Source organism: Solanum tuberosum, unplaced genomic scaffold (assembly GCF_000226075.1).
Source record: "Solanum tuberosum cultivar DM 1-3 516 R44 unplaced genomic scaffold, SolTub_3.0 scf00465, whole genome shotgun sequence".
In the NCBI taxonomy this organism is placed as follows: Eukaryota; Viridiplantae; Streptophyta; class Magnoliopsida; order Solanales; family Solanaceae; genus Solanum; species Solanum tuberosum.
Genome location: NW_006239386.1, coordinates 404118 through 416680, shown reverse-complemented (window position 1 = coordinate 416680; position 12563 = coordinate 404118).

The window sequence follows — 12563 nt, the reverse complement described above, 5'->3', positions numbered from 1 at the left end:
ATTTCATCAACTTGAAGCATAAAATTCAGGACTTGATTGATCAAAGAATTGTCACTCTTCAAGCAGTCACTTCTAATGCCGATGGTAATTTACTGTTGAATAGTGGATGATTCACTATTAACATGATTGACCCAAAGTTTCAAGCACCTCTCCATCAAAATTCCCCAAATTATCATCAAATGCCTTTCCCTCAGCAAGACAGTTATGATCCTCCTCATCCAAGATTCGAGAAGAAACCTGCTCAAAATTTTACGCCGCTCATTGAAAGTCGAACGAAGTTGTTTGAGCGATTAACTGTGGCAGGTTTTATTCATCCAGTTGGGCCTAAGCTTGTTGATACTAGCTCCCAATTTTACCGAGCCGATCGAATGTGTGCATATTATTCCAACAATGTTGAGCATGATACTGAAGACTGTATCAATTTAAAGCACAAGATCCAGGACTTGATCGACAAGAGAGTGGTCACTCTTCAGACCGTCGCACCCAACGTCAATAGTAATTATCTGTTGTATGGGAGCGCCACTACTAATATGATAGAGATAGAGGATGTGTGGTGCATGGTAAAGACGATAGTTCTGGCTGGTCCTGACAACCTTCAGAAAGTTGTAGCTTCTCTGAGAATACTTTTACTCATTTGAGGGTTTATTGTGATCAACTCATTGGAGTTAGGAAAGATGAGGCTTTGTTGATGCGACTCTTTAGTCAAAGGCGGTCTCAAGACCGGAAAAATCATCCGAATGACTCCCTGAGATAAATCCTCAGGACCATTGAGGAGGAAAAGTTAAGATGTTTTCTCCATCTCATTTGAATCAAGCCAAAAATCAAAGAGGCATGCTGGTCTCAATGTTCGAAAGCCTTTACCATCTAAAACCTACCCTTTAGCTCTACAAAATTCTTACCCCATCAAACCAAATTACCAAACTCCACCACAAAATCATCCAAATTAGCAAGCTCCATTGCCAAATTACCCAAATACTCAATCAAATTACCAAGCTGCATTGCCAATTTACTCAAATTTCCCCTCATAGCTACCAAGCTCCATAATACCCAAATTGCTAAACACCAGCACCAACCTACCAAAATCATCAAGATTATTGTCAAGTACCTTCATCTTCAAGAGATAATTACAATTTGCCTTGTCAGAAGTTTTTGAAAAAACCTTCTCGAGTCTTTACTTCTTTGGTTGAAAGTCGAACCCAACTCTTTGAGAGATTGAAAGTGTCTGGTCTGATACGAACAATTGATCTGAAAAATGTCAATGTCAATTTCAGACATTACAGACCCGATCTTCATTGTGCTTACCATTCAAGAGGTGCTGGAAATACCACTGAGGATTTCATCAACTTGAAGCATAAAATTCAGGACTTGATTGATCAAAGAATTGTCACTCTTCAAGCAGTCACTTCTAATGCCGATGGTAATTTACTGTTGAATAGTGGATGATTCACTATTAACATGATTGACCCAAAGTTTCAAGCACCTCTCCATCAAAATTCCCCAAATTATCATCTAATGCCTTTCCCTCAGCAAGACAGTTATGATCCTCCTCATCCAAGATTCGAGAAGAAACCTGCTCAAAATTTTACGCCGCTCATTGAAAGTCGAACGAAGTTGTTTGAGCGATTAACGGTGGCAGGTTTTATTCATCCAGTTGGGCCTAAGCTTGTTGATACTAGCTCCCAATTTTACCGAGCCGATCGAATGTGTGCATATTATTCCAACAATGTTGAGCATGATACTGAAGACTGTATCAATTTAAAGCACAAGATCCAGGACTTGATCGACAAGAGAGTGGTCACTCTTCAGACCGTCGCACCCAACGTCAATAGTAATTATCTGTTGTATGGGAGCGCCACTACTAATATGATAGAGATAGAGGATGTGTGGTGCATGGTAAAGACGATAGTTCTGGTTGGTCCTGACAACCTTCAGGTATAGAGGCATACTGGCGTGATCACTAAAATTATGCCCACAGATGGGACTTACAACCTACGTGGGTCGTAGTTTTGGGACTATATGGGTGACTGACCCTAGGCCAACTCAGTATTATGCCACTCCCAATGGATTAAGTAATTAACACATTATGACTGAATTATTGTAATATATTGGATAGCTAAAAATGACATGCAAACTGAGAATACGCATAAATAACTAATAATAACACTTTTAAGACTGAGGCATGTATATCTGAAATAACTGAAATATCTAGCCTAGCATGTGTAATTCAAGAACTAAATAACTACATAGCTAGGGTTCCGAAATTCATGCAATAGACTGAATATTAACATACTAATCTTATTTGGGTCATTCAAACAACTAAGAACCCAATAATCTTAATCATTCAACAAACCCTAGGTCTAGTCATAATAAGGGAATCAAAAAACTGACTGAAAATTAGGGACCTAATGGGTGAAAGGAACCCACTAGTGAAATCCCACATACCTGGTGATGAATTTCATGGAGAAAATTTTCGATTTCGGGGTTGGAATTGATGGAAACTTCATGCGTTCTTGAACTAGGGTTGGTCGACCTTTTTCTCCTCTCTTGCTTCTAATTTTCTAAGTTTTAATTAATGATTTGACTTAGGTAAGTTCTAATTATGTTCTAGGCTTAAACTGACTAAAACCTCACAATTTAGGGGTTAAAAGAAATAGGAAATGACCAAAAGACCCCCGACTTAACTGCTGTCGGAGTGACCGACGGACCTGGTCCACAAACCGTGGTCCTACCTACGGTCCATCCTGGTCCTTCGTCGTTTTGCTCAGAGACTGGGATTTGTGAACCAAGATCCACGGACCACCAACACGAACTGTGGGTCACCCTACGGTCCGTAGGTGGTGCCCATAGGTGGCACTTGTAGCTTCTGAATTTCTGTAATTTTGTCTGTTTCAAATATGGGGTGTTACAGTATTAATGCAGAATGGCAAGGTTATAGCTTATGCCTCCAGACAGTTGAAAGTTCATGAGAAGAACTACCCAACCCATGATTTAGAATTGGTTGTTGTAGTATTTGCTTTGAAAATATGGCGTCATAATCTTTATGGTGTGCATATGGATGTGTTCACCGATCACAAGAGCCTTTAGTATGAGTTTACTCAGAAAGAGCTTAATCTTAGACAAAGGAGGTGGTTAGAATTACTCAAGGGTTATGACATGAGTATTCTTTACCACCCAGGTAAGGCTAATGTTGTTGCTGATGTTTTAAGCAGGTTGTTTATGGGTAGTACTACCCATGTTGAGGAAGAAAAGAGAGTGTTAGTAAAAGATGTGCATACACTTGCACGCTTAGGAGTCCGACAGATGGATTCCATGGAAGGAGAAGTAGTGGTGATGAATAGGACTGAGTCTTCATTAGTATTAGAAGTGAAAGAAAAGCAAGACCAATACCAAATTTTGCTTGAATTGAAGGCAAATGTTCATAAGCAAAAAGTTTTGGCTTTTGAACAAGGAGGAAATGGTGTACTGAGATATCAAGGTAGATTGTGTGTACCAATGGTAGATGGACTCCAAGAGAGGATCATGGAGGAAGCTCATAGCTCCAGATATTCAATTCATCTGGGTTACACAAAGATGTATCGCGGCTTGAGAAAATTTTATTGGTGGAGTAGTATGAAGAAGGGCATTGAGGAATTTGTTGCTAAGTGTCCGAATTGCCAACAAGTTAAAGTAGAGCACCAAAGGCCCGGTGGTATGGCTCAGAGTATAGAACTTTCGGAATGGAAGTGGGAGATGATTAATATGGATTTCATCATAGGTTTACCAAGGTCTCGCAGGCAACATGATTCTATTTCGGTGATTGTCGATAAAATGACAAAATCGACCCACTTTTTACCGATAAAGACTACCCATACAACAAAGGATTATGCCAAGTTGTATTTTCAAGATGTGGTTAGACTTCATGGAGTTTCGATTTCCATTATTTCAAACCTAGGTGCACAATTTACTGCACAATTTTGGAAGTCATTCCAGAAAGACTTGGGTTCAAAGGTGAACTTGAGTACTGTTTTTCATCCTCAGACAGATGGTCAAGCATAGCACACTATTCAGACCTTAGAGGATATGTTGAGGGCCTGTGTGATTGATTTCAAGGGAAATTGGGATGATCACCTACCCCTTATTGAATTTGCTTACAACAATAGTTACCACTTTAGCATCCAAATGGCTCCTTATAAAGCTCTTTATGGGAGAAGATACAGATCTCCTATTGGATGGTTTGAAGTTGGTGAAGCAGGGTTGATAGGACCATATTTAGTTCATCAAGCTATGGAGAAGGTGAAAGTGATTCAAGAGAGGTTGAAAATGGCGCAAAGTCGTCAGAAATCCTACACTGATATTAGGAGAAAGGAGTTAGAGTTTGAAGTAAATGGTTGGGTATACTTGAAAGTTTCACCCATGAAAAGGGTAGGTAATGTAGCTTATGAGTTGGAGCTACCACAAGAGTTAGCTGCGGTTCATCCAATTTTTCACATCTCAATGTTGAAGAAGTACATGGGTGATCCTTCATTAATCATACCAACTGAAGCTATTAGCATCAAGGATAGCTTATCTTATGAGGAGAGTCTGGTTAAGATTCTAAATTGCCAAGTTCGCAAGTTGAGGACTGAGGAAGTAGCATCAGTCAAAGTCCTTTGGAGGAACCAATTTGTTCAGGAAGCTACTTGGGAAGCTGAGGAGGATATGAAGAAGAGATATTCACATCTTTTCGAATCCGGAGAAATTCCAAATCAAGGTACTAATTCTCTTTTTAGTACTCTTTAACTTATGCATGTTGTGTTTGCATTGCTTGTTGGGTGTTTGAGCTGAATGTTAGTTATTACACCCTTAGCCTAGTAAGAGTAAGCTCATTCGAGGATAAATGTTCCCAAGAGGGAGATATACAACACCCCGTAACTATAAAGAACTAGAAAGAAATTAAAAAGTGGAAATAATCATTTTTGGAAAGAATTTAAAAATCTTGAAAATTTGGTGGTAAGTGTGTTAAGTTGAGTTTTTGGTCAACTTCAAATGACCATAACTTCTAGATCAAGATAAGTTAGGTGTGTCTCCATATATCGTAGAAAATATCTTGGAACAATCTTTCCAACGCCACCAAGTTTGTGTGATTCCAAGTTCGTATGAGTGAGTTATGTCCATTGGAAATTGGGTTGTTCAAATAAGAAAATGTCCAATCCGGATTTTTAAAGGGTAGTTTGGTCTTTTCCTTACCCAATTTATTTAATTCATTTTAATGAATTAATTAAGGGTCAAAACTGAATTTGGTTAGTTTATAAAAATTTGGAAATCTACGCTAGGGCTTGGAGAAAAGAGAAAAGAGGAGAAAGGAGAAGAAAGTTCAAGTTTCGACGTATTCGCAAGGAATCGCTTGTGAAATTCGTCAAGGGGTGATCCCTACGAGGTATGTGATATTACATAGCGTTGGGTTAGTTCACCTACGTGCCAAGCATGTTTAATTCAGCTTATTTTCGTCCTAAAAAGATTGAGAATTTGATGTTTTTGATAGTTGTTCTTGAATTGATTTCATTCTTGAATATGAATTGGGATTAAGGAGCTTCTTGATGTTAAAGTATTGTTTCCTTTAATTTTTTGGGTTAGATTTTGTGTATATGATTTGGGTACACGAATCTAAAGTGAATTTGAGAAAAAGAATCGGATTAAAACGATTTAGGATTAGAAAACGAGATAAAAAGTTCGTCAGAATTTTGCCGAAGGGAGGCTGGCGCGACGCACCCTCGTAGCAAGGGGCTGGCACGGCGCACCAGCAATGCACCATATTTGAGCCCCAGTAAGTTGGGATTGGCGCGGCGCACTCGGGATGTGCCCAAATCATCATTTTTCACCAGTTTTCGTCGTTTAGCCTATTTAAGTCCTTCTAAAGTGTACTAACACTTTCCATTGATTCAAACTACTCTAAATGACTTCTAAACATCTAGAAATCATCCAGAAACATGAATCATAACCTTGAATCCATAAATTCAAATTCAAGGAAAGTCAAGAGTCAAGTCTAGGAAGTTCTTAGAGTCTTTTCAAGAAGCCTTTTGCAAATGCTTTTAACTTTGTTTTAAGACTTAAAGTTCAAGTTGAGTAAAGAGTAATGTTTGAAGTTCATTTCTTCAAAGAAGTATATGGGGACTATGTACTCCCAAAGAGTTTAAAATGTTTTCACATTTAAATAAGAACAGAAATTGAGATTTCCAAAGAGCCTTTGAGCTAGTTTTCAGAAAAGAGTAATCACTTTCTAAATGAAGCAAGAAAGGAAACTTTGATTTCCAAGATAGCTTTTGAGCTAATTTTTTGAGAAATTATCTCAAATCATAGAAAGAAGTATGTTTTTAAACATAAGAGCTAGTATCATATTTTGGGAGTAGTATTGAACACCGATATGGGGGAGAGTTTAGACAAACTCACAGCCCCCGTAAACCATGTAGCCATCATGGGTTAAAAAGGGTCATACTTTTTAGATGATTCTTTTAGTACTTTTTAGCATAGACTAGTGGATCCACTTAGTAGTTCAGGTTCTATACCCTCGGGAAGGTATAGGACGGCCCTGGCAGCGTGAGGCAAAACGCTGCATCATCACAATAGCTCTTAAGTGATGGTTGTCAGTTAGAGAAACTCCCACAGAAGTAATTGTATTCTTATATACAAAGTTTATTTGTATTTTTACATACATTTCAGAGTTATGTCTATCTTTGCATACATAGAGAGTTGACATCATGTTTTAAACAGCTTTTCTTTATATTGCACTTGCTTTAAACTTCTTTATATTGAAATGAGTTCAGTTATGTTGAGTTGAGTTGAGCCAGGTAAGTTCTTCAGTTCCCTTCAAGCTTAAGTTATGTTTAGCATTCCAACTTGCATACTCGTACATTAAATGTAGTGATGTCAGTTGGCCTGCATCTTCTTATGATGAAGACGCAGGTAACCAGGATCAACATCCAGCGCATCATTTATCCAGTTGAGCACTCAGAGTCTTGTGGTGAACCTCTTTGCTTTCGAAGGATCCCTTTTATTACTTTCAGTTTTATTAGTTAGTTCATTAGGATATCGTAGGCCTGTCCCGACATCCATCTCAGTTGTTTAGAGGCTTCATAGATAAACAGTCAAATGTTAGTTCTTTAGTCTTTTTATTGTCATTATCTTATGTTGAGACTTAAGTTTGCCTTAAAATCCAATTGAATGTTCCTTTATAACATTCCAGTTTATTTCATAGATGTATGTTTGATGAGTTAAGTCTTTCGCTGAGTAAGTAAGCCAGGCCAAGGATTCACTTAGGGCCAACAATGATTCTCAAGTGCCAGTCCCCCCAAGGGTGTAGTCTCGGGGAGTGACAAAATTGATTGGTCTATCACGCTTCTGGCGTACCATAGACTCTATCCTTCAAGAACTATTTATTGGAGCATTTGCAGCTTAATTAAAATATTGGGTCAGCAAATATATCTGGCAAATTATTTGCAATATTTTGCAAATGAATTATCTCTTGAACTTCAAGTTCATTTTTTTTAACGAGGATCTAGCTAATTCACCCTACACATAATTTTCAGTTGCTAAACATATCTCCCCTTAATGTTAGGAAATATAACATTTACCCCAACCTCATTTGGGGATCCATCTTTGTGCGTGGTGGAGCAATAAAATCATATGTGCACACATCAAATTTTTAGATGGAAATTATTTGGTTCCTGACCCTGAACCAATTGTGATGGGAGAACCCTTGTTGGCTTGATGCATACACATTATATAAACTCATCTCACACCAAATTTTATTTGAGAGATTTTTTTTCTCATAATCAATGGTCTAGCTATAATTGGATTCAAACAATTTCTGCTAAACCAACCAATATTATCAACATAATTTTATAGTTTGGAACTGTGCTTTTAATTTAACAATTTGAGCAAACAACCTTACAAAAACCAATTTGTAAGTTGATACAAATGCACATGTGACCATACCATAGACGAATGTATTAAATCATAATAGTAAGCGGTCCACATGGCAGGTGAACAGGCCGATATTCACCTTTTTATATATTCCAAATAATTTCAGGGGATACAATCCCAACCTTAGCTGGTACAATGATCGTTTTATCATGAGAACATGAGAATTCTTGAAGAATCTTTTATTTCTTCAACATATAACCACATGTATTCTCAATTCTTTTGCATCACATTTGAACCGAAATGGTCAACCTTTATGCCAACTGATATTTATTCTAGTAAACTTCTAGTTTACTTTTGCATGTGATTCCATCATCATGCCTATATTTGTATATAACAAACAAGAGAAAGGTGGGTAACATTTTATGTAATTATTCATGACCCGCTTTGATTGTAGTAATCCGAAGATATTTAATCTTTCAATAATTTACAGTCTCAATATAATAATTTTTTCTTTGGAATTCCTCCGAAACTTAAAAAGTTTCTTTTGAGACTTACTACAACCCCAATATTATGAACAATTTCATTCCACCGGAAAGTAATAAATTAGTCCTTTCGGAACTCTCAATTAATTTTGTGTACTACTATAAATTTCACAACACCATTATTATGGTGACCATCTCCTTCAAGGAGAAAATTATTATTGTCATGGTTAAAATTATTACACGCAAGACTTCTATCTTGACAATCAATGACAAATTTGTGTTGCCACACAATAATATTTATTTTGGTCAACCTTTATAGGAAAGAATTATTTCTTTCTTTTGTCCTTCTATAATTTAACATACCACAATATTTGTGTAGTACTCAAGTATATGACTAAATGACCATTTATGTCAAAATATTTCTTTTCAATCTCTCAAATCTCCCGTAGAGGTGAGATTTGACATTTATCCAACCATACAAGAACATGTCCCTATCCATACGAATACAAGTCACATTTTCTTCAAGAAATATGCCATAATTATTTGTACATGCTTCATAAGTTTTTATTATAAGCTCATTGTCATTGTTTGACATTACCAAATTTATGTGACCCACATAATCATCACTTTAAGAGGTCAAATATACTACCACTTTGTATTTCTTTATTTTGATGGAGGATTTACAAAAATAAAATAAAAATTGGGTTGCACCAACAACAATGTGCCCAATAACCTTTCTTACCACTTTGATGCAAAAAAATTACCTTCACATTTGAAGGACCATCTTAAGAACTCATAATGTTCTTCCTTTAAATTACAATAATGATGACCATTAACATTTTTCCACACACATATTCATATGTTCAACCATTTGTCATCTTTCAGATATATTATGCATTGCTAGCTACCATATTCACATAAGAGAATGAAGCAAATTTATTGTGCAGATTTCATGACTTTTATTCAAAAGTATATTATTTTATGTTAGTCATCATCATATCATCACTATAGTGCATTAGGACTTAAACCCAATGTCTTGCCCATATAAAGGCGTCTTTGGTCATAAATCAATGAGACTTGAACCCAACATTTTATTATCATGATGCACCGAGACTTTAACTTGATGTCTTACCCACTTGATGCAGTGAAACTTGAATTCACCGTCTTACCCTCAATCAATGTCATAATAGGCCGGGTATACTTCAACTCGCCTTCAAACCTTTGAAATGTTACCACTTTTGTGATTTTATACATAAGTAAATTAATTCTTAACAAGACATGAAATATAGTCATATCACTCCAAGTCAAGTTTCATGAAAAGACACAAAAGACTAGCCCATCCACCTTTAGATCCAAAAACATCCAATTGTTAGATTAAAAAAACAAATAAAAATGCATAAAATCTTAACTTACCCAATTATACCATAAAAGTTGGTATGACTAATCTGCAACTCAATAAATCATTAAGGCTCAAATATTATAAAAATGTAGATACAATGAATTGAAATTATGGATGTGAACTAACCACTTAGATTCTAGATCATCAATAGATAATACGTAAATAATTAAATACATATGTTATCACTTAAGTTACTAAAGTAATATTACAGTACATATTTTGTTGATCAAGAAACATATCAGTATATCACGAAGAAAACATCCGACCACTTCGAAAACAGAATTGCTCCATTCGTGAATATCCTCTAATTAAATTGTCATAGCAACATCATAAGAGAATCGTGCTGATAACGTGTTGTAAACTTAAGAACAAAGAACAACATAAAGATGAAGACAAGAAGAATATAAGACAAGAGGAACAATATAAGATATATTTCTTTCTTTCAAGTGCATCACCAAATCTTGAAGTGTGTACAATATGAACCCTTATGCCTCTATTTATAGTGTAACATAGAGGCATACAAAAGGTTAATCATAAACATGATATTAACATGAATATAATAGAAAAAGAATATAAAGGCGCTAAAAGAATGACGTGTGAGTTTTTCCTTAAATACCTAGTTTAAAAAAACTGCGAAAACTTGCTTGCCGCCGCCGCCACCGTAACCTAGCTTTGTTTCTCGATGGCTATGACCACTAAATCACCAAGTCAACCCCATCATGGGGTGGACCCTACTGGCCAAAACACGGAATCAGAACCAAAAATGAATTATGATACTGCTCTATGCCCTGTGACAAAAACAGCTAAGCCTATTCCTATGAAACCTATTGCATATTTACATGGAGAACCGAGAATTATCTGGGAGGAAGAAGAGGTAGAACAGATGATCATTAAGGAGAATTTGGAATTTGCCGTTATTGGAAAATTTTCATACGTGTGGCCGGAGATTCAAGAATTAAGAAAATTGATTCCCAAACACTGTGAGCTTCTTGGAGAGTGTAAGATTGGTTTATTGAGCAACATGCATGTCCTTATTAGGGCATCATATTTGGAAGATTACGTGAATTTATTATCGAAACCTTCTTTCTATCTGATACATCGAGGAGGGTCATATCCAATGAGGACACTTAAATGGGATCTAATGTTCGATCCAGAGGAGGAGACAGCAACTGCGATTGTATGGATTTCTTTTCCATCATTACCACCTAATTTCTTTGTGAAGGAGGCAGTGTTCTTAGTAGCAGCAGCAGTGGGGAAACCTTTGCAGGTGGATCTAGCGACGAAAAATCAAACCAGGCCAAGTTGTGCGAGAGTAAAAGTGGAGGTAGATCTTCTCAGGGAGTTCCCAAAGAGAATAAATGTGGGACTGAGAAAGCAATCAGGGGAGATTATTGAGAAGTGGATACAAATCAAGTATGATCATGTACCGAAATACTGCACCAACTGCAAAATTCAAGGGGCATAGCGAACAACAATGCTATGTAATTCATTCGGAACTGTACCTAAAAAAGGAAAATGGTGAGGCGAAAAGGACAGCAGGTGAAGGGAAGAAGGATCACGAGAAGGCAACCCAACAGCAAAATCAGGGACAAATGGAGAAAAAAGAAGCAGTAGAAATCAAAGAGGATGACAGATTCAAGGTACATGTTCACAATAAAGGACGATGGGAAAAAAAAGGGGGACCAGGAAAAGGGGAACAAGTGTGGAATCCAAAACAAAATCAAAAGGGGAAGGAGGTGATTTACATGGGAAATAAGTTTGATGCTCTGAACAATTTGGAGGGACAGGAGGATGGAGATGAGGGAGATAAAAACATTGAAACAATAATTGGTCGAGAGAAAGGCTCAACTAGAAAATGGGTAGAGGATAAGTGGAAGGATGATGAACTAGGAGGAGATATGGGGAAAAGTAATTGGGAAAGGGACCAAACAAGGACGGAAGGAGGAGATAAGAGTAAGGAGGGGGATGATCTTTCTAATGATATAATGTCTCACACGGTGAATAAAGAAGATTACAAAAAAAATGGGAACGGAAACAAAGTTTGCAATGTGGATAATACTAGATGGGAGGAACAACATGGGGATGAACATGAAGACAGTTTGTCTTCAGAGGTAGTAGGTATTCAAGATCTCCAAGAGTCAACAGAGGAGGAAAAATATAATAGAAGAGGTACAGAGGAAGACATGGAGGTGACGAAGAATATTGACAAAATTGCAAGAGACGGAGACCTTTCACCAAGACAAATAAATAATTTGAAAAGTGGAGTAAAGAGGTGTCAACCTTCGGTTCCCCTTCAAGTTAAAACAAGGAGTAGAAAGGAAAGTTTCCAAAGATTTTATCAATGATTGGGAAAGCTTTATTTTGGAATATCAGGTCTGTTACGTCACAAAAGGCCTTTGAAAGACTGATAGATTTAAATAAAAGAAACCATTACAAATACATAGTGTTGATGGAACCATATCAGGGTCCACACATGCTAGAACACTACAAAAGGAGATTGGGTTTTGAAAATGTGTATTGTAATTGTTCGGCCAATATATGGATTTTCTGGGATGAAGAATGGACAGGAGTAGTGATTAGGGATAACATTCAACAAGTTTTCATGCAATTTCACATCAGAACTGCTAGAATCTTGATCACAACGATATATGCAAGGTGTGATGCGCTTGAAAGGCTGGAATTATGGGAGGATTTGAAGTCGATAGCAGAAATAACTCAGGAACCATGGCTGGTGGGAGGGGACTTTAATGTAATTACTGAGGGGGAAGAAAAACAAGGCGGGCAGGAGTTCACTCCATTTGAGG